The 23,836-nt window shown below is 41.1% G+C and overlaps 1 protein-coding gene across 3 annotated transcripts in view; it reads left to right on the forward strand.

Annotated features, from left to right (window-relative positions):
- Positions 1 to 4,329: 4,329 nt before the first annotated feature.
- ARB2A (ARB2 cotranscriptional regulator A) overlaps positions 4,330 to 23,836 on the forward strand; it is a 272,034-nt gene continuing 252,527 nt past the window's right edge. Inside the window, exon 1 of one of the 3 annotated variants that reach the window (XM_063320922.1) lies at positions 4,330 to 4,490. The gene's annotated coding sequence lies outside the window, so the exon portion shown is untranslated. The remainder of the gene's footprint in view (positions 4,491 to 23,836) is intronic. The other 2 variants (XM_063320921.1, XM_063320923.1) reach the window with 2 other exon arrangements.

Below are 23,836 nucleotides of genomic sequence, written 5' to 3' on the forward strand. Positions count from 1 at the left end.
TCGCGTTTTGGGGTTCACTGTGGTTTCATTCATAATATTTTCATTCAGCTTTTCTGTTCAATTTTTTGAGTTGATAAGACTTGACATTTTTTTCAGCCATTTGAAATAAGCCTTGTTAAAGCAGTATTTATGTTACTGTAATAAGAACTGTCTTCAGACCATGATCACTTGTCATAGACACGACAAATATTTGGTTCCCCTGGTGTGCTCCTCTTTAGATATGATGATGAAGTCTTAAAATAACTTCTCCCGTGTTCGATACAGTTCTTTTGAGTTATATTTTTTGCCTCTTAAATTTAAAAAAAAAAAAAAACCACCAGTATTTTCATACTGACAACACTGAAAGTCTCATGCTCTGTCATGCCGATTGCATCCCTCGCTGAGAACAGCTTTTCTTGTCTCCGCGCTGCAGAACACCGGCAGAGCCACTCACTCGGGTCGGTGCCTACTCCATCGCTCAGCTGGGCTGGCTATCTCGCATTCCCAGGGCATCCAAGGCCGCCTCTTTCTAAGGTATTTTTGGTTTAGTGTCTTTCTTGAAAGTCTCCAGGTATTGTTTCTATGTTGGATTATTTTTTTCCCCTCCTTTGTGCTGTTTTCAGTGCAGCATTGCTGCTATTTCACATGACTAGCAGTTGACAATTTTTCTCTTTGAAAGTCCCTCTCTTTCAAATTCAGTTTCCTAATTGTTTCATGGGAAAGGAACACAGTCTCTGGCCTTTGTTTTATTATTTATATTTTGGGAGGGGAAAAACAAAGGCATGGTAACAGCAAGGACTCCTTTAGGGATCAAGTCCAGGCAAACACATGATAGACGTCTAGTTCATGCTAGAAAAAAGAGAAATGCCTCTCTCTTGCAAATCCATGGCTGTCTTACTGTGAGCTCAACTATTGTGCCAAGACACAGAAAATCAGCTCTCATGAGGTCTTCAAGGAATCTTAATGTCCCTAAAAGAGACCTCTTCCTTCCTTGTTTACCCTCACTAATGAGTTCATAGCAAAAGCTTCCTGTTCTTTCAGTGCCTGACTTTGAACTTTATGCTGTTAAATTTCATCCCATTTCTGTCACTCTAGTAAAGAAGATCGTTACTCATACCTTTCAACTTAGTGTCACCCACAAATTTCACGGATGCACATCAAATTCTTATCTCTGTCTCATTAATGACTATATTGCACATATTATGTCCAAAAACTAATCACAGTCCCCCAAAAGCCCTCCTGGTCATTTATCTCCTACCTGGTAACAGCCTTTCAGCTTAGGCTCTTATGGTTTCCTCCTTCGTTAGCCACTCTGCACCCACCTTTACCAGGTAATTCTGGTCTGAATTATCATCATCCCCACCTTCAGTAATATTGCCCGTAGGGAATCAGTTCCTTTACTTCAGTTTAGATACATCAGGGTGTTGATTTACTCTCGTGTAAGAGACTGTGATCATACTGGAATGACATGATCTGCTCTGGGTAGCACCACTCTGCAACTTACCACACCTTCTATTCGTTCACAAGTATGTCAAAATCTGGTGTAACTCTGCATAGTATTGAGCAACCAGGCAGTCTAAGGGGAGTCATCCCAGCTGGGTACGAGTTCATGCAATCCAGTTAATTTGGAAAGAATTTGTACAAAAAGAATGTTTTTTCTCTGCAGTTGTCACCTCTAAATGTTCCATACACTTCCTTTATAGTCATGGAAGCTATCGAGATTTGAAGTTCAACGTAACAAAAGCTGAATCCACCCATCAGTTTTAACTAGGTCTGTGACCTCCTGCAGACCCGAGACACACTGGCAGTCATTAACAGCACGCAGCCCAAGATAGTTTTAATTACATGACCACATACTCTTTTTGCAGGGGACTGCTGTTTCATACGCCAACCAGGATGAATGGTGCTAATGTGATAACCAACAGTTCAATGCTTCGCTTTCTCTATGTTCTTTGAAATGCAACTCCATTAACCAGATATGCGTAATCCCCCAGTTTTTAAAGATACTTTATGGAACTAATTTCTACTGTATCTGAGTGTTTCACACTTTAACTTACCTTCACATAATCCACATAAATAAATGACATTTTTGCTTTAATTTGACACTGAAATTACGGCAAAGCAGTTTTAATAATCTTGGATGCTCAATCAAAAGTAATGCAGACCTGACTTTTAACACATCTGATGTTCTACAACACCTCGTGCAGGCAAAGATGTAGCTATGCACACTTGACATGTCTGAAAACTGACCTCAAGAACCTTACTGGACATTCAACAAACAATGAATAAACAGGTCTAAACCACTGGGCTTAAGTAATATATCCGTAGCCATATATGAATGCTATAGCATTAGGAAGAAGAGTAAAGAAGAAAACAGACACAAACTTTGGAAAAGAATCAAAAGACTCCATTTGTTTAGGTACAACAGTGAGCATGCAAACTAGCATTTTTGCTAGTATTAGCCTATTACTGGTATTACTGTAGATCACAGAAGTCTATAAAGACACCGGAACTCCCCAGTGCTACAGGCAAACAGAAGATAAAAGCGCTGTTTCCAACAAATGACTATTTACCACACACTACCACCATTTCCTCTTCACTGCTGATATTCGGAATTTTGTGGTCAGTCCACAAGACTTGGGGACCTCGCCTGTCAACCTGCTACCTCTTTGTAATAGGAGGGAGCTTAAAATTTATGGTCAATAGCTCTTTGCTGGTCAAGTGTCTCCAAAACCACCACCCGCCCCGTCCCCGCACCTTGTTTTGATAAAACTTTTCCTACGAGTCCTTCCCTGGATCTGTAACTAAAAAGGGTTGTTATCAAGATCACAGACAGGCACTGGTTTTAGCTGTCCTGCTCATGCAAGCTGCCCCTGAAAACTCAGTTCTGATGCCTACATTCTACTAGTTCATTTCTGTTGTTTGGATTTTGGGGTTGGGTTTTTTTTTTCATTTGGACTGGAGGAGATGGAGAATGATGGAGAATGATGGTGAAGCAGATCCAGAAATGGATCCAAATTAAAAATAACCCAACCAAAACCACTGACTACTGCTCCACTACCAGCTTCACTTTGCAACCCTGCACTACTTGCGAAGAGAGATGGCATGAACTTTGAGTGAGCGGCTAGGGTTAATTACAGCAATGCAGTTACCAAAATACGTTTATGGAGTCTCTTGATATCCTCCCCCAACCCTGAGTTCTTTGGTTCTACTACAGGTCATAGTCAGAGCTGGTGGGACAGACCTCAATCACAGCACTGTTGTACAGCATCCCAAATGTCTCATCAAAAGAAAGACATCTAAGCACCATTTTTTTCCAAAGGAGTGAAAGAGGGAAAAATATGTCTCAATACAAGTGACTCAATGCAAAATACCAAATATAATTTGTAAAATGTAAATACACAAGACCTTATAACATCTTCTGCATTGAAGAAGAAAAATATTTCATTTATTCCTTCCTTGGGTGTTGCAGAAAGCCACGGAGAGCAAAACATACAAGCGTTGCTGCTTTTGGTCCTAACAGAGAGAGGATCTGGGAGGATCCTGGATAAGAAAAATTTTATCTTCTCCCACGCAGACTCGTCCACGGCTGTGGTTCAGTGGACGTGGCCACCAGCGACGGCCGGGAGCTAAGAGGTGGTGGAATGGCACGGCACGGTACGCAGCCCATCTGGGTTGTCCTTGGTGCAGGAGTCGCTTACAACCCTCCTGTGCAGGCAGGAGAGGTGGAAACCTCCGCCCACTGTCTGCATTGTGCCTGTTTTCAGCAGTCATTTGACCAAATCTAGACTTTTTCACAGGAACAAGACATGACGCGAAGGTCGACACATAGTACCAGAGCAACGGAGCGGGACTGCTCGTGGTGGTCAGTGTTTCAGCATAGGCCCATGCAACACCATCCTCATCAACCGATGAAGAGCCTCGGAAGCCTCTGAAGAGGCCTGAAACACCTGGCACGACCAATTTTAACCCAAAATCTTTTCTTTTTACCAATTCCTATGCTATCACAAATGTAAAACTTGGGAGTGGAAGCACGACCTCCCTTTGCTCCCAGCGAGGCCCGCCCGCCCCCCGGAGCGCCGACCCCCGCTCTGGCTGCCGTTACCCGCCCGCTCCGTGTCAGCGGGGCCGGGGCCCGCCGCCGCCAGCCCGGCGGCCACATCGTTATTTCGCCCGAGCTCCTCAAACACCCGCCTCCCTGGGGGCAGCCGAGGCCGGAGGGGGACGGGGAGGACGAGGGAGCCGGGGAGGATGAGGGGACAGTAGGGGATGAGGGGGGACGATGCGGGGACAAGGCCGCGGCCGCCGCCGTTCCCGCTCCACTTCCGGGTCCCCCGCCGCGCCGCCGGGCGCTGACGTCACCGCGCGCGGACCCCGGAAGTGGAGCCGGCGGGCGGGCGGGCGGCGGCAGGAGCCGGCAGCGGCCCCGCGCGTCCCCACCCCGCCGCTGACGGCGCCCAGCCCACGCCCCAGCCACGCCCCGGCCACGCCCCGTCGGTCCCAGGCGTCAGGTACGTGCTGCGGCCCCGGCCCAGCCCTGGGGCGGTGGGACTGGGGGGTGCGGGGAGCGGCGGCGGGCCCGGGCCCGGTGACTGCCGGAGGGGCTCGATCTGGGCCGCGGCGAGCGGGTGGCGACCGCCGGCTCACCCCCCCCATCCCCTCACAGCCCTGCCGCGGGAGAAGGCGCCGGGCCTGCCGGCCGCCTCAGGCCTGCAGCCGGGCGGCGGCTGCCGGGCCCCCGGGGTCTCCGCGCCGCGGGAAGGGGTTTAAAAGTAGATAAAATCCGTGTTAATTGTGGAGGGTGAAAGGGGGGGGGGAGGCGGCGGCGGCGGCCGCCACGGTGTGATCTTAACCCCGGCACCAGCCCCGCTCCACGTGTGTGAGTTGCTCCCGGTAGGGAGAGTGGGGAACGGGCCAGAAAGAGGAGAGAACAGTAATAATTTCTGCTTTTCTAAATAATTTAAAGCTGTCTCCTATTTTTCTCTCTTCAACATGCGTGCTCACAGCCATTGCTGCAGCTTTCTGGTGCTGTCACAAAATGAGACTTGTCGGTTTTCCTGTCGCCTAAGCTTTCAGTATGGCTGCAAATGCCAAAAAGTTACTGCGTGAACATAATTCTCCTGAGTTAATAACATGGCTGGGCTCGAGCGGTAATTTTCGTTCTGAGTTTTGCTTTCCTAGTTCTATCCAATTGAAAACTTCTTTTGGGACCAAAGTTTCTCCTAGTTGGTCCGGCAGCTTACAAAGCTGCATGAAATATTTTTCATGTCTGAGTTATCCAGACATAAATGTAGGGAGATAATTTTTCTGTTTAAATTATTACAGTTAGTTGGATTTGATTTGGCAGTGAGATAACTAAAAATTCATTATTGTAAAATATCAGATGTTGCAGATCTATAGTTCCTTTCAAAAAACAACACACTTTGCTTTTTCGTGAAATGTTGGCTTCTTTTTCCTTTCAAAGCTAAATACTGAAGCTTTTGATTGAGAATGTGCCACGTTCCTTCCAGATAGTTAGCTTTTAACTGGTGTTACAAGAGCCAAGCTGCTCAGCCTCATGTAGGCTGGCTAAACAAATCTTCACAAGCTGCAGCGTCCACTTTACACTATTTTTGCATGAAGTTTTTGGCTAAGGTAGTAAGTTTGAATAAGCAGGTACCAGATGTTGATCAGAAGATACCATGATTGGCAAAAGAGGTATTATAGAGTTGACAGCAGTCCTGGTTTGAGGTAAAACAGAACCAGTTTTACATTCAGTAATTTTACTTCTTAGCTAGGCCTCTTCTACCTCTGAAATTAACAGCATATTGTGGAGAAACTGTTTATTCTCAGACTCCTAAGACCAACGTTTATAGCGCCAAGGAATGGCATGCAGAGAGGGTCTTGCTTACACTTGTTGCAGTACCAGCCAAGCTCAGCTCACTTTGTTGTGCACCAAGTTGGAGGGTTGGCAGCTGAGATGTGTAGAGAGGTCGCACCTGCAGGAGGAGCCAACAGGACAGGGGACCCAAACCTGACCAACAGGATATTCTTTTTCTCTTTATTTCATTAAAGTAGTTTAGTTTCTTGCCAGCTCCTAAGTCTCTCTCTTTCTCTCTCCTCTGCTCTGAAGGGGAGAGAGGTAAAAGAGAGCATCTGTTATTCATTTTAGTGGCCAGGCCAGCCCAAACCATGACAACAGCAATTACAAAGCTAACTAGATATCTTTGGTCTTAACTGTGCAGTGATTTGGTGGCACAGGGTGGGGACAATATTTGCCTTTGAAGAAGCATAAATACCACTAGTACAGCAAAAATTTTAGTAATCACTAATATTTTATTGGAATCTTAAATGAGGCTGTGGGTGAAAGAGGGTGGCAATGTGTTATGCTACCCATGGTAAAGCTGCCTGATGGTAGCATATTGGTTAGAGAATGCCTGCGAAATGTTAAAATTAAGTGTTTTGCAGTTATGTAGGAAAAGGTAAAAATGCCCTTGTGTAGGGAACACTAAAATCTTAGGAATTGAAGGTACTTAACAGCTTAGCAGGTATCACAGTGATACCAGCGTAAAATACAGGAAGCGCATCTTTCTGTGCTCCTCGGGGTTTGGAATTGAACAAATCTGGTGTTCTGAGTGTTTCATATTATTTCACTTCCTTTCAAAAAAAAAAAAATAATCATTCTTTGCTCATGAGAGCACTGGTCTTCACAGGGTAGCTCTAGACAGAAGCCCCAGGTGATGGCTGTGCCCGTTGCTGAAGTCGGTGCCGTTACTTGCGGCCTGCCTGTTTGCTGGAGGTCTGATGTGCCACCCTCGGTGTTAGTCTGGGCACTGCCCAGCCCGCCTCAGTCAAAACATGGTGGGTTAAGACAGATGTAACATTTATAGTGTTTAAGCTGACCTGGCTCTTTTTGTCTGAAATAGGTTAGCGGATGCTGGCAGGCGTAGGAATAAGATGAAAACTTCCAGCAGGCCAACAGCACTGAGCAGCTGGAGGTGGACAAGGGCATCATCATTTCAGAAGCATAGTGCACGCTCAGAGTGCTGTCTGCCTTTCTGAAATACCTTTAATTATTGGAGTTTTCTCACCAGTGCCTGGATTTTGTCTGTTTTCTTCAGATTGCTTTTTCAGTGATTGTAGCCAATTATGACTATATGTTAATCTGATAGTTGACTTGACCATGGTTTTTACTGAATTGCCTTTTATGTACTAGTTAGCTAATGTTTGGGAGATCTTCTCCTTATAATTACTCAGTGGGGATTTATCTGTTGGTCTCTTTTCTTTTAAGTTCACAACCTTATTTTTTTTTTTTCCCCTGAAGACTCAGCGCTGACTTTGGAGGTTTTGTCCATTCTGGGCTCTATAGAAAAAGTTTTGAATGCGACTCTATTGCTGGTACTTTGAATTTGACCCACTGTTCCTTTGGGGAACAATGTGCTGTGGTGACTGAGGAGTTTTTTAGATTTACAATAGATTCCTGGAATTCTTTGAAGTAAAGCATACATACAAAGAATGAATGGAAATCTTTTTTGTTTTTTTCCACTCGCTTACTGAAACAAATTGGTTAACAGTGGGCATGAAAACATCTGCTTATGAAATTTAATCCTTCCCTATGAATTTTTTTTGTGCCTTAGAAGAGACGTTTCTTTCTCTTTGTAAGTGTGGTTGTACATACATGTACTTAGCCTGTAGGTCAGTTTCACAGACTTGCACTGATTGAAGTACAATTCAATGGGTGTACAATGGTTATTTTTCATGGATGTTGTTCAGTGTTTTAAATGCTGTGTTTAGAATGTGCATTAGGTATGTGTGTATATATATATATACACAGTTTTTTATTTTTGAGAGGAAGACTCTGGAGTGAGGACTCTGAGAACTTAATGTATAACTACTCACAGTATTCCTTACACTGTTCTTGTAACATGACCAAGTCTTATTGGATGGTGAAAAGATAAAGCATTCAGTTTTGTATAATCCTTGTCCTTTCTGCTCAGCTCACCATGAGGTACTTATTAGTGCCAGTTTTGGTAGTGATGTGGGACTGTGATTGGGAGTGGAGAGGCTGGAAGGAGGAGAAGGGCTGAAAGTGTTGTGTTGTATCTGCTTCAGCAGATCATGGATCCGCAGCCTGCGTCACCTTGAACTGATGGTGGTCAAAGCCCCTCTACCAGTTTCCTAAGCAGTCTGCTCCTGTGAGTTAATTATTGATGATACTGCTGGTGAGGATGGTGTCCTGCTCTGTGGGCTAGTGCAGTCTTCATCATGAAACTGCTTTAATTCCTGTTGCACTCCCCTGGAGAATATCGACTTCCAGATTGATGGAATCCCTCTGGTACTGCAGTTTATGTTCTGTTGAGGGGGTATCCAAAGGGGAAAGATGAACAGTGAGGAGTCTATCAGGATAATTTTAGGTGTTTCTACTTTACAGTTACTGTAGTTTCTGTATTCTTCCAGGTTCCTATTGCCCAGCAGAAATTGAAGAGGACTAGTCTATGCTAAGCCTGTTAACATAGACGTTTTGAGTCCTGGAAATATTGGTTTTTAATACTTGAAAAAAGTATTGTCCTAGCAACTGTAGTATTAGCTGAATCAATATATTTAATATGGCTGTAAAGTTAGGAAGCTCTTCTGTCAGCAAATAGTGCTTTGTTTTTTTCTCAGGCAGGCAAATGAAAGAAAATGTTTGTTATTGTATGTCTAGAAAGAGAGATGAACCTTAAAATAAGAGTTAACTGTACACGCTGTCAATTGGATTGCAGATTAGTCAGTCCTGGTGTTGACTGGAAGCAGGTCCATACCTGAAGCACCAGTGATAGTGAATGTTAGTGTTTATGTTTCTTGATGCTTGTGCATTTAAAGTTAGGCCCATAATATTACATTGTTCAAGTTTCTGCATTTTTTTTGGTAGTTTATTATCAGTTGTTAATACGGAAGTTTTCCTGTTTACTGCCAATTTCAAGTCAAAGTTTAAGATAAATATTTAATTTTTTTGAGAGGGACATACTGAAAAATGTTTTTGACTGTACTGAAAATGTTCTTGATTACTCTTAAGTACCCCCAGGCATCTCCAAGATGTAGATAAGAAATATGAAATTTAATAGGAAGATAGCTTTGGAAATTGTGAACTATTTCCCAAGACAGCTAGTCTGGATTTGTCTGAATTATAAACTTCATAAAGTTGCCATTTTCCATTTGCAATTAAATCTTTTAAGATATTTGTTTTGAATTCTCTGGACACTTCAACTGCAATGTACATACTCTGCTGGCCTACTGAGCTTTCCTCACCATGTCAGCTTTATGCAGCATGCATGACGAAAGCGCCTGGTGGGACACAGGAAAAATGGGTTCCCTTCTTTCTGAAGTGTATTTCGGCTTAGGAACAGACATAGTGTACCTAATTCTTGTTTTATTTCTGCAACATGCTGGGAATTAGTAGCTCAGTGGTACTTTGCAGCCATTGTATACCTCTGTGCTCAAAGGAAAACTCTCTTGGTTTTTGGACTAATAACTGCTTGTCTGTGAAGATGGACAAGGTGATTCTGATTCATCATGTTGACAGTGTGCCAGGTACACTCCGGGTTGTCTTGAAAGTTGCGTCAAAGAACAAGCCCAGCAGATAACGTAGTTGTTGTGGTTTCTTTTAAAGTTCTGCAAGCCAGGCTTCACAGAGGCTCAAAATGGCACATTTCAGTGAATGTCATATTTATGCATAGTACCATTAGCATATAATACATGCAACTCTCAGTCTCCTTGTTTAACTGAAGAAGATGCTAGACCATATTCTTTCTTTGCTTCGTTCCTTCTTGTCCTAAGCACTAGAGTATAGCCAAGCAATCTTGAAAACATCTAGCTTTTTTTCTGACAAATAAGCGTGTAATTCCTGTTGCAGAACGTGTGTTATAAACCCATCAAGAAATAAGATGTTGTGCAAGTGGACTATATTTAAATAAAAATAGGCACCACAGTCAAAAACAAAACTGGAATTATGTGCAAAGGAGAAATATGTTAACAGGAAGATCTGGTAGTGAAAGAGCCATTATATAGAGGTGTTATGGAAATATAGTGAAATGAGGGATAAATAGGTGTGCTCATGCACACAATCTGTATCTCTTGAAGAATAATAGGCCGTGTACTGAAAGAGTATCTCCCCACTGAAGCATACGATTAAATCTTGTGAAATAAAATCTGAATGCCTGGGAATTGTGTATCTGTAGTTTGATAACTCCCAAGCTGCAAGATTGTGGTAGCATAGCTGCCCACCTCCAAATCAAGGAGAAATATTTCAGAGCAAGAAGAGCCATCAAAATCAACAAAGCTGTTAGAAATGCAAACTGGTGTTTGATACACGTTAGTCAATAAGTCAAAAATTAGTGGAGGCTTCTTGATGCTTTTTTAATGTTTAAATATTAAATATTTGTATTTTGGAATACCAGAGTTTGAAATTTGGAAGAATAAACTATTGCCTATCACAATGATTACTTACTGACTCCTTTTGCTTTGTCTGTATTTCTTTCTTGCCCATGTTGGCAAATCAGGCTAAAAAGTTTTCAGGCAGCAGCTGTATGCTCCTGCCTTGTTCTGTCACCTCAGTTGTACCGTGTAATGAACCGAATCTGAGAACTGATAGGTTAAAAGTATACTTTTTTTAAAAAAAGGGGGTGTGTGGAAAGAAAGAAAGGTAGTTTTAACTCAGTTCCGATCCCCATTTTGGTTTTACTCCTATCTGATTCCTTGAACCGGTTCGCTGTGCGTTGCTACAATCAGTTCTGTCAGTACGGCTGAGGGGGTAGCGTGGGTAGGGGGTGGGACCGCTTAAGTCGTATTGCAAAGATGTGTTTGGGAATATCTCCTTTGATTCTTAGACCTGGGGGCAGGAACGGTCTTTGTTCTGTATTTGTTCTCTATGCCACAGTGGGGTACTTGTTATCTGTCCGGATGAAGTCGAACACAGCTTTCCCTTGGGTTGGATTTAACATTTCTCAGCATAAGAAATTGTCCTCAATTTTTAGAAATTTCAAGCATGTTCTGATAATGGCAGCGTGAAAGCTCCAGGTTATCTCACTTGGTGTTATGTCCACTGTGATAATGAAACTTTTATTTCCAACAAGATGCTTAGCCACCATGCTATGTGAGATTTCCTATCTGTAGCAGACCCCAGCTAGTATCCTGACTTGTACTTTATTTCTTAAGACATGATTTTCTGTTGTCAGTGACTCAGAAACAGACAATGACATTTTTGGCACACAGTGCCATTTGTTCTACGTTGTTGCTCTTTCTAAATAGGTTATATCTCTTGATTTCTAGCATTACATTCATGTGAATCATCCCACCAACTTCACTAATATCAGATAGGTTGAACGTATGTTCCTGCAGGAGTGCGTTAAGTTCTTGTTCATTATCTTCCCAACATCATTCTGTGGGTAATTAAAGATTTTTTTAAATTTTTGTCTTTTCCTTCTTTGTTCTGTTAATTCTATTCTCCTTGTCTTTCTTTCTGGTGAATCTTTAAGTAGTCATGAAAAATAGGATAAATCCCTAAGGAGCAATTGTGAGACGACCACACCGAAATAACCAGAGTTTGAATTCTTGCCTGTGTGAGGTAGTTGGTCGAGGGAGGAGGGAAGGAAAGGAAATATGCTGAGATGGGAAATCCAGTTCCTTAGTGATACTCACCCATACTTGCATTTTCTTGGGGGGAGAGAGGAAACTAATACCTGGTTTATATCAGACAGAAATTTAATTTTTAAAAGCTAATAGCACATTCCTTTGAGAAGCTCAGATTTTGCCTATCCAGTGATGTCCTGAGGAAACATTTAAAAGAACATTGTTTAGAAAATTCCCAAGAATTGCGATCTTTAGAGAGTACTACTAAGAGGAATATGAGAAAGCTTTTTACACGTGGTAGCATGAAACAAGCTTTCCAGAGAAGGAACATGGTGTAGATAACATAGTTTTTTTAATTTGTTTGCTTATTCTAAATTGCATTTATCTGCTGTCCTATATCAGTATATTCTTCCATTGCTGGACTGTGGTGAGGGTGACCAGTGGAAGTGGACAACAGGGAGTTTGGTCTGAGGAGAATGGCTTTGTTATTCCCATGTGTGTTCTGTAAGGACAGGATGAATGAAAGCAGGGGACTGGAGTAGAGTGGATGAGGGGAAGGTTGGAACGAGGAGTGAGTTGGCAGTGTCTCTGTGAAAGCACTTGAAATGAGAGGACGAGCGAGGACAGCTTGGGGAGGCAGTGGAATGGCACTAGAAGCTCTTGGGGTGGAATGAGGCCAAGTGGGACTGGGAGCTTGTGGGAGAAATAGGAGAGGATGATTGAGAGGCACTTAAATGTGGGGGAGAAGGAATTGAGGATGGGAGAAACATTAGGGTCATACTTAAAGCTCAAGAGAGGAAGGTCAGACCAAAACTGAATAGCTCCTTATCAAGTGAGCACCTTCATTCTATGAATTGACATAGGCAGAAGTGCAGTGGAAGAAACCAAATGTGATTATGCGTTCGTTTTTGTTAATGACTTGGATGATGATGGCATAGAGAGTACATTTATTAATTTTACAGAGAGTACCAGGCTGAGGGAGGATTCAAGTTCTGTAAAGAATAAATATAGAATTTCACATGGGTTAGAAAAATTAGAGAAACAACGTAAAAGAAATAATGCAGTTTAAAAGGGGAAATGCACAGTACTGTGCTTAGATTAGATAGCTCCCTACATAAATACAAAATAGCAATAATTCTAGGGAAAAGAATCCCAGATTTTTAGGTGAATCATAGTCTGAACATGCGTCAGTAGCACTGTGCTGTTGCAATAAGGGTGATGATTCTTCTGGGATGTATAGTTAGAAGGTACATATTTAAACATGTCACATGATAATTTCACTTTACTCCATGTCCCATTTAGGTTTGAGACCACAGGAGAGTCTTCTAGGGGAAAGCAACGAGAATCTTCGCAAGTCTAGGAAAAAAAAGGTCCCTTCCAACCCCTACCATTCTGTGATTCTGTGAAAAGGCAGAAAGAGTAGTTTGCTCAGTCTAGAGAAGACTAAGAAAGACATGAAAGCAGTCTCCAGGTATGGGAAGGGATGCTACAAAGAGAAAGAGCATAAACTTCCTAAGTGTCAGGAAATAAAGGCCAGCGGCAAAAGTTAGGAAAAATATTTTCCTAAAATGAGTAGTCTGGCATTGAAATAGATTTCTGTTTAAAGCCAAAACACTCACACTATGTCAGATGGGGTAGTTGAGTTCTCAGTGGATCTGGGGTATGTGGTTTCTCTGTAGTAGCTGGAGAGTGTGCACTACCACCTACCTTGCGTGGAGAGGAGAACGTCGGCTTTGGTGGGGGAGGTTTTCCCTTGCTTTCTGTTCCTCAGGTCTGTCAGCCACAGCTGGGGGAAACAGAGCAAAAGGCAGGAGGTCTGGCCGTTTGGATGTCCGTTGTGGTGCAAGATGAGGTTCAAGCGAGAACTCAGTGAACAACATGTACTTATCCTTAGTGAGGCTGTGCAGCACTCATCATGAGTATTTTTTAAAAATAATATAAGCAAAACCACACTGAACAGAGACTTAGATACAGATGATGCTAACTTGGAAAAGTAGGAGGGAATGAGGTGACTTCTCTTTATTTTCTCCACGTTGTTTTTTGTATAAGACTGTATTCAGTGCATGGGTGCTGAACTAAGTTTGTGCAGGCAACCTTAATTTTTATATTTCCTGATACCTGTAGACTTGTCAATGTTTTAATAGTGTCTTTGGGTGGGGAAGACACAGATATTAAACATATGCCATCATCTATGGAAACACAATATAGACACTTATTAAGGTTTATTCATCTGCAGGATGATTTTAACCAGCTTGAAGGTGTTTTAATGCATTTAAAAGAAAGGTTGCCAATAGAATGAGTAATATCCAGTGTTGTCAGCTTTCACAAATTTGTCATGGCTGTGGCCCTGATGGTTTTGACAGTTTCATGATGATAAATTTTGGCTGTTTCACACAAATTGAAGAATCAGAAAGAAATTCCTAACAACACAAAACTGAAACCCCTGAGACCATGAGCTTCTAATTCTTGCTCAGCCACACGCTGCTCGTAGTGATTCTCACATCCCTTGTTAAAAGCCGTTCCTTGCTATTGTGGGAGGTAACTAACATATGTATAAATATATCTACATCTACACACACACTTTTTGCATATTCATTTGTTTTGCACTTTTAATTTTTCTTCACAGAATGACAGAGTGGTTGAGATTGGCAGGGGCCTCTGGAGGTTGTTTAGTCCAACCCCAGTGCCCAGAGCAGGGTCACCTACAGCAGATTACTCATGGCCGTGTTCAGTAAGTTTTGACTATTTGCATGACAGAGACTCTGTAACCTCTCTGGGTGCCTCTTCCAGCCTTTGACCACCCTTAGAGCAAGGAAGTTTTTCCGTATGTTCAAATGTCCAATTTGTACCCATTGCCTGTTGCCTTCTCACTGGGCACCCATGGGAAAACTCTGGCTCAGTGGTCTCTCCTCGCCTCGTCAGGCATTTCACAGGCATTGATGAAACTTCCCTTCCGCCCCACCCTGAGTCTTCTCCTCTCCAGGATGAATAGCCTCGGCTCTCTCAGCTTCTCCTCTGTCAGATGCTCCAATCCCTTAAGCGTCTTTGCGGCCCTTTGCTGGTCTTGCTCCAGTTGCGTACTGGGCAGTCTGGAACTGGACACAGCACTCCAGATGTGTCTCAGCAGTGCAGAGGAGAAGGATCACAGCCCTCAACATGCAGGCAATGCTCGTCCTAAATCAGCCCAGGATGTCGTTGCCGGGATCACCTTCACTAATTTGTTTCTTTACGTCTCATTTTAAACTTTTGAGCAACACTAGATGTATAGTCTAGAAAATATTTCCTACTTTTTTTTCTAAATTGTGGATTTTTCACTTTCCAAACTGGAGTAACTTGAAGAAGGGGAGATTGGACTAGATGACCTTTAATGGTCCCTTGCAACCCAAACTGCTCCATGATTTTATGAAATAATATTCATTATGTTTTGTGAAGTTTCAGAGCCAGTAACACAAAAACTGTATCCATTGGAATGGAGAGATTTGCTTCAGCTGATTCTTGCAAGATTGAGAAGTATTTTGAAGTTGAGTAATTTTTAGGTATACACTTATTTTGGCAATTGCTTTCCACTTAGTCTGACGCCTTACCTAATTCTCATGGTAGTGAAACACCTGTCTAGTTAAGACACATTTTACTGGGAATATAAAAATAATACTTCCCTGCTATACTGGGCTTGGTTTTAAAGCACTTGAGTTCTAATTTCAAATAATTTTCTATGTCCAGTTCATGCTGCTTAAGTTTCTGGTGCTTTTAGTTTTGGGTGTCTCCAAGGACAATGCTCTGTCCCTTGTCCATCTCCCCATGTTGTTTTTTTTGGATCTTTGTCAGATTTTTTGTGTCATCTTCTGGATTTGTACCAAGTCTGCTAAACTTCATTTATATCAAGAAACCGTGTATTTTGTCTAGCATTGCTGATCTTTTTTAACAAGGTTTGGATTTTTTTTTTTTGTAAAATTACTTTCCATCTGCTTTTCCCCCCATTTTTTTGTGTTTTTGTTTGGTTTTTTTCTGTGTCTTTTTTATGGCTTACAGTAGGATTTAGTAAGAAAGCATGGAAAGTCTGAAAATTCTGGTTTCTCTTAAGATTTTCTTTCTCTTTCTTTTTCCTCCTTTGCCAGCACAAGGAATTTAGGACAAAATTTTTTTGTGTCCTCATCTATCTTTAAGCTCTTGTAACTGGAATGTTTCTTCTGCTTTCGTTTGGGAGTAGGTGAAAAACATAAAGAATTGGAGGGCTGGCTACATTATCATGTGGATTCTTGCAACAACTTTTGCTCTGTTGTAATTGTTTTTAGCAGTCGACATGATATTTTTCTTTGCAGATTGATTCTGTCTTGTGTTTACACCGCTAATGTTACCTTATAATGCTCAGTATAGCTTTCATTTCATTACAAAAAAATAATTCTTGTTTATGGAAGGAAACTTTAAAGGTGCTGCTGTGTCAGTGCAGATTTTACTGAAAATTGTCAGTTTTGTAAGAAAATGTTTATATTGCCTGTAACGTGATTTTCGTGAGTCTCTTGTTATACTCAATGAGGGTGATACTGATTCATATTTTTTCTACTGCATAATATATCTCTGCTTTCCTTGTGTTAATTTTCGTGTAGTCTTGGGAAGCAGTGTGGTCAGCTGTTGTAGAGGTTGAAATAAAAAGAACTTTTAACATGGACAGACCTTAGTATGCATGCGTTTTGTTTAGATCACGTTTTAGAGGTAGGCGTTGTCCATCTGATCATAAAGTGACGTGAAGGTAGAATAACACAAGGGATTTTTACTCTTGTCCCGTAATTACTTTTCTTTTATGGATAAAGTTTGCTGTAGCTGTTATATTTTTCAGCTGTAGCTGTTACATTTTTCAGCTATATATTTAAATCATTAAGTTGTGATTAACTGCAGTGTTTCTTCTAAAAGGCACCTAATTGTGGCCTGAAAGTGTTATGAAGAGTCCGCTACTTCCTCTGATTTAATGGTTAGTCATTGTCTGTTCTGAGAGTGATTATTTATTAAAGTTGACCCAAAGAATGATAAAAGAGGTTTTAAGGGAAGTCCTTTGTTATGCATTTGAAATAATACTTGGAATGATAAGGGAATCCTAGAAGACGAGAAAAGTGCTGACGGTGTGTCAGTACTTGGTAGAAGAGAGTGGTTCAATCCAGACAATAATAGATTGTTTAGCTGGCTGTCGCTACATGGGTAAAATAAGGGGATCCTAATGGAAAATTCCATTAATAAATAATTAAATGACAGAATAAACTTGTTCAGATAATGAGTTTTCTTGATTACAGTTACTGCTTCAGTATAATAGATTTAAGATTTTGTAAAGGGAGTACTTTAAGATAAGTCTCATTCAAGCTTCAAGACTGTTTAGTATCAGTAAAATAGCTATGTCATGAGGCACTTAATGTTTTTCTGAAAAAGTTGTACATAACAGTTTTTAGGAGTGGTAGTCTCCTGTAAATACTACTTAGGATGGATAATAATGTTAAGTTGTTACTAATAACATCTGTTTTAAACCTGAGATGCATAGAATGATAATAAAAAATCTATTTGGCGTTATCCAGTTATTTGGCAAGCTAGGTCTACAGTCTAAAAAACTGAATTAAAAAGGCAGATCAGGTTTTCAGAACTGAAACAAGGAAATCAGTAAAAATGTGGGACTTCCTGAGAAGCTGCTGTGTTTGTCCTATGGAGTTTGGCTTGCATAATGCTGTCAATTGGGATTTAAAAAATGGAAGGGGACAGAGAAAACGGAAAAAATTACTTTGCGTTAGAATCAAAATTTCATAGAAAGAGACTCTGCTAAGCTTGTTTAGTTTACCAGAAGAAAGAGATAGGACTTGACTGTAGCATCTAATCAAGTAAGGGAAAAATAGAGAGACAAAACTTAACGTACAAAGGCATAGTAATAACTAGCGACTGAAGCCAGAGTAATTCAAACCGGAATAAAGTACGAAAGACAGTGGCTAGCCTTTCAGACTATCACAGCAAGTGATGGACTCTTTAGCTCTTAATAACTTGAATCTGGGAGTGGACGCCTCTCTGGAAGAGCTGCTGTGGTTAAGCACAAGTTACTGGTCTCAGAGGTTGGTAGCTGAAGGAAATAAAAGGCCTCTGTTTATCAGGAAGTAATTCTGATTGATTTTGTGGGCCTGTCTGGCCTGAAACTGTGAACCTTCCAAGAAAAAGTCATTAATTTATGGTGATGCTTTTTTGTCAGACTAAGTTCCATCTCCAGTCTGTTTCTTCCTACTCATCTGCTGCTGTTATCTGCACCTCTGGGTTCGGCGGTACTTGACTGAAGTCTGCTCTGTCACACGTGCTGCACCTACAAAATTTAAGATAGTTCTCCTTAGCAAGGATTCGTTGAAACTGGTAGGAAATGCAATGCTTTCCACAAAATAGACAAAGAATTTGGCAAGTTTGGTTTAGAATGATTGGTGAAGTTTCTTTAGCCCTTGTGTTGGAGTGGCTGCTACTAGGAGACAGTCTTTAGACTTGAGGCTGAACCAAATCATGCAACACATCTGTTCAACCTCATTTAAGTGTGACAGGTGGAATTTAATTTTTCCAAGGACTGTGTTTGGGTAACTTTGCTCAATAGCATGGCAAATAGAAGCTATCAATATGTATGGCAAAAGTCTGGAGTAGAATTAGAAATGCCTCGCTGTGTACGAGGGTCTGGGCTACAGACCCAGATTCACTGCATTTCCAGCCACTTTGTCTGCCTTCTTTTCAGGAGTCTTCAGTTAATGGCAGACAGCCCATCTGAAAGTCACACTATTACTTAAGAGTAAAGAGGGAGAGAAAAAAAGTGATTTTAAAGTACTAGACACATATGCATATGTCTAGGGTTTTTTAGCAGCTTTTGATGGTAGCCTAAGCAGAAATCATTTCCCTAGAGTTTTCCACTCTCTCTCTTTGTCTCTTCTTCTGTGGCTGTCCTGCAAATTACTTTGGTGTCTCTCCTAAGAGAAGGCTCTTTTAATAGTCTTCGAGTTTTTCTGTGTTCAGAGGCCTTTTTCTATCCCAGCTGACCCATGGGATTGCTTGAGAGAAGATGGCATTAAAAAAAGATAAAAAATTCTGGCTTTGCCCTATAACTGCTTAATATGTACAGAGATGAGGCTACTGAGAGTCAGTCTTCTCCACCACATCTTTCAAGCCAGAATCCTGTTAAAACCAACAGTTTGGTACAATCATCTTAAAATCTTATCCAAAACAGTTTTATAAACTATGACAGGGCAATTTCAGGTATATTATGAAGCAATATTGTGCCAAATCCTGGTGACTTATCCTTGCGATGCACACTGACAGGACAATGTGATTCTGTAATTAAAGAGCATTTCACACAACTGTTTGCCAAATAATTATGTTGCTTCAACATTTCTTTTGTTCCTCATCAGTTGAGATGTTGCACTAATGGAACAACACAGTACAAATCTTGCACCGAATATGGCATTATTACTTGTTACATGGGCATTTTGTGAGGCTTCAATGGCAGGGCGTTAGTTCTTCATAAATGTTAATTCCTTGAATTTTACCTAGCATCTGCTGTTTGTGGAGGATTCTTAATGGCCTTTTAGAGGAAGGTGGTGGTGAAATTAACTGAAATTAATGTCCTACTCATCAATGTACACGCATGTTGGGTACTGAGATTGGGAAAGCTGTGGAAGGTTCTTCGAAGTTCTTGTTTAAACAGGAATCCCATGGTCCATAGTTTTGACCACTGAATGAAATAATTCAGGCTGAATGCGCGGAAAATGGGAGCTACAAACAGAGGTTATCTGAGAATTTGTTGTTTTTCAGGAGTTGAATAATATTTCATAAGAACACTTGCAAATTCCTTCTGTGAACAGAGTTTTCCGGCAGTGTTCTTCTGCCTGCACTTCAGGATCACTTTTTGTGTCCCCAGAGTTGCTTGCATGATTCGTTAGATAACTATCCGTCTGCCTCAACAGAAGTAGGGTTCTCCATACACTTAATTATTGATACTCTGCATATTTAAGAGAGTATTGTATTATGTGTTGTTGTGGTTTAACCCCTGTAGGCAGCCAAGCCCCCCCCAAAGCTGCTCACACACTCTTCCCACAGTGGGATGGGGGAGAGAATCAGATGGGTAAAAGTGAGAAAATGCATGAGTTTAGATAAAGACAGCTTAATAGGAAAAGCAAAAGCCACACATAGAAGCAAAGCAGAATAAGGAATTGCAGGTATTTAGCCATCTTCAGGAAAGCAGAGCTCCATCACACATAACGGTGACTTGGGAAGAGAAATGCAATGGTTCTGAATGTCTCCCCTTCCTCCTTCTTCCCGCATTTTTAATTGCTGAGCATGACACCATATGGTATGGAAGATCCCTGTGGTCAGTTGGGGTCAGCTGTCCCGGCTGTGTCCCCTCCCAGCTCCTTGTGCCCTTCCCAGCCCACTCGCTGGTGGGGCTGGGTGAGGAGCAGAAGAAGCCTCGGTGCTGTGTGAGCATAACACCCCTGTGTTATCCACGCTTTTTTCAGCCCAAATCCAAAACACAGCCCCATACAAGCTGCTGTGAAGAAAACTCTCTCTATCCCAGACAAAACCAGTAAGTGTATTCAAAGCTGTTGCTACTGCAGAATTGTTGATGATCTTTTTGAAGCTGGTTTTTGGTTGATAAGACCATCATGTTGTAAACCTCCCAGAGGCTGTGTTGAGGTTATGCTGCCTCTTTGTATTCTTTTGACATGTTTATTTGATCATGTTTACATGCATATGTTTATGAAGGTCATTTCCAGCATTTCAAGAAAGTTAAACTGAAATAATTAAAGCTTCATCACGTGGAATTGTGTTGACTCTGCCTTGTGTAAACAACTGAGTAGCTGACACGGTCGGGACGCTAATACATATAGCTCGTAGTCCTCTGCTTTTTGAGCTTGCGGGGTAAATAACACTGGAAGGTAGCTGCTGTGCAAATAAATCAACCCTTAGTGTCAGCTGCAGTCGTGTACTTTATCAGCAAGTACCACCACCATTTGGTAGAATGCGAAGATGTACTGAGATTCAGGGACTTTGGGATCCTCGCCAGTTTCTTTGTATTCTAGTGGTTAAAGATCCTGCTCTTCTAGCATTTATTACTCCCCTCCTGTGCATCTTCCCTCTGGCTTTTTGCAGCTGTATGGAGCACGCTGTAGGCAAATAGGTAAATTTTCTGGAAATTCTGATAAGTCTTAATAAGTCTATATTAAATGTGCACAAAAGGCAAATTTTACTTGAGCAGATCTGGGCAGGCTCTAAGGGTAATGGCAAGAGGCACACACTGCTAAGCTGATCCTCTGGCTAAATTTCTGATCTCTGCAACATGGAGATGCTGTAGCTGCTCATTAACATCAGCAGAAGTGAGCAGAAGAACCTTCTCCTTTTACAGGAGCTAGACATTTTAGCCGAACTTTTTCAAAACTGTTTAGTCCAAAGCAGGCTGGAAATAATGGGCATTCAGAGCTGAAGTTTGGCAAACCTATAAGCAGTTGAAAATAGGCTCTTGTAAGTGAAGGAAAGTGAAGTACAACCTTAATTGAAGCAGTTGTTACTGATGTCATCTGTAGTGCCTTAAAAGTAGGAATAGATAAAATCTAATTAGACAGAAAATACTACTAAGATTCCAGTATGTATTTTTTGCTTTGTTGAGCCAATACAGATAAGGGGCTCGAGCCAAACTGTCACACAGCCGTCTCTTTGAAGAAAAACTGGGTCTGACTCAGTCATCAGCCACATTGCACAAATCTAACCCATACTTGTCTCTAGCTTGCTTGGGATGTCAGTTTACAGAGAGCAGGACCCTAATTCAACTGTATTCTAATAAAGCCGTGCAGTGCAAGAAGCATTCTGATAACTCCTGTTCAGATTATGTCCAGATAAACTCGATGGATTTGTCCTATTTGAAAATACTTGTGTTGCGCTTGCAGTGGGTTAGCACTACAATTATAGCCTTTATTTGGAACGTTTGTAGCATTGACTTAATGTCAGGTATTGCTAATGTAGAGCAAAATCATATACAACTTTTTTTTTGCCACATTTCTAGCTGCATTTATACAATGAAGAAGAACTGAAGTCTCTAGAAATCTGTGTATGTGTGCATTTGTTTCGGAGTCAGAATATATGTTACGGTGTCTAGTTTGATTAGAAGACTAGCACTGTTATACAGTCACAGTCTCGGTGGCCCAAACTTCCAGTACCACTTTACAAACAAGAACATGAAATATGTGTGTATATTCCCCCAGTGTGCAACAGTCTGTAGCATTTGGTTGGGTTTTGTTTTGTTTTGTTTTGTTTTGTTTTAAATTTAATGACCATTTGTTTGTGAGCCATCACTTCTGTAGTTGCATTAATAGGGCTATGATGAAAATGCAGTCATCTTGTCTCATGTGAAACCATGAAACCAGAATATTTCTGCTGTCAACTTATTTTAAGTGTTGCTGGGCATTGAGTTGAAGAGGCACAGAATACGCATAAGATGTTTTGTGATAGAATACTTAAGTTTGCATGGGAAGGCAAGATACATGCAAATAAATATACATTCTCTTGGCAATAGACTTACTGTAAATATTTCTTCAGGTGAAAAGTAACTTTTTTAGGAAGTATGCTAGCTGTAGCTAGTGCAAAAAACAATCACAGAAAAAGAATCATCTAAGTAATTGTACAGAGTAACACTTTTAAAATAATCTGTAATTATTAAGAGAAACTTGATAATGGTATTAGTGAATTATATGGAGTGGTCAGTGCATGTAGTTGAAGATCACTGGTGCTTGAAACTGATGCCTAGAATAAACTGCAATTCCTGCATTTGTCTATGAGCAACCATTCAGAGAGCTTTATAATTTTCCCACTGTTCATTTCTGCACCATCAGACTATAGTTGATTCGACATCTGCCAGTCAAAGAAAGGAAATCCAACCCTCTCATTTAATTTCTTCTATTTGTCATTTAAACAAATATCAGTGAGGGATTCAACAAACTGCTGTGTTCGCACAAACAATGCATAAAATACTGTGTGCTTGTTTCATCCTCATTCTAATATCAAGTCCTCCCTCCAGTGGCTGCTGTAACAGTTTTTTACTTTGTCGAAAAGAACTGGATATTCTCTCTCTCAAAGCTAAATTCAAATTTATTTGTTTGTTTATTTACTTTGGTGCTTCTAGCTTGGCAAGTGAAGCTGTTAATTATCTACTTTTAACTCAGTGGCAGGGTCTTCATCTGCTAAAGGAAGAAGAAGGGTATCCATTGTAGAGGCAAGAACGCCAGGGATTCTTGGTCACTGCATTGATTTATCTGATTATGAGTTGGGGGTTAGTTTATCGAGGTAAATCTGTTCAGATAAATTTTATATTTCTTCCCTTGGGTAATAACAAGTCTTTGAGCACCTGTATGTATTTTGTAACTGCATTGACTTACCTATACCCAATGATGCATTTTCAAATGTTGTGTAGGGAGGACTACACAATTTGTATGACTAGAACAATTTTCATCTGGGCTATCAGAAAACACTATCACTGTCATTTTCTAGCACTTCTGATGACTTTAACTGGAATGGGTTAGTTTATTTTCTGAATGATTTACTAAAATGTACGTGATTTTGTGCTGCGGATGTACAAACTGATGATGGACAAGATTCTGTATTTGTTGAACTTTTGTCACTGGACTATTTGGAAGTATCTGACAAAAGTCTTTAATACCATCTACATGTGTGAATGGAAATTTGAGTAATTTTAATATTTCCATTGACTGTGTTACATGCCAGAAAATCACGGATTCATGGAATCACGGAATCTTCAGAGTAGGAAGGGACCTCTAGAGATCATCTAGTCCAACTCCCCTGCTAGAGCAGGATTGCCTAAAGCACAACCCTCAGGGCTGCAGCCAGGCGGGTCTTGAAAATCTCCAGAGTAGGGGGGACTCCACACCCTCCCTGGGCAGCCAAAGTCTCTGTGAGTTTTTTTGTTGATTACTTTTGTTATGAGTGCTAACATGATTAAAGTGTTATCCAAAAGACGCGCATTTTAACTGAATCATGTTGACTTATGTCACATTTTAAAAAGTGTACAATCTAAGCAGAGCTTTCCTAGTGGAGCTGTGTCTTTAAAAGACTTTTGGCTGTATACTGTAATTTCCCATCAGCTTAATCTGAACAATCTTCTCCAAAGGAAGGTGTCAAAGTTTCCCTTAGGTTCCGTTTATAGAATGTATTATTGGATTTTCTTGAACACCAAACTGAAACAAACAAACAAACAACACCCCCCAAGTTCTCT

This window comes from Chroicocephalus ridibundus, chromosome Z (genome assembly GCF_963924245.1).
Source record: "Chroicocephalus ridibundus chromosome Z, bChrRid1.1, whole genome shotgun sequence".
Classification (NCBI taxonomy): Eukaryota; Metazoa; Chordata; class Aves; order Charadriiformes; family Laridae; genus Chroicocephalus; species Chroicocephalus ridibundus.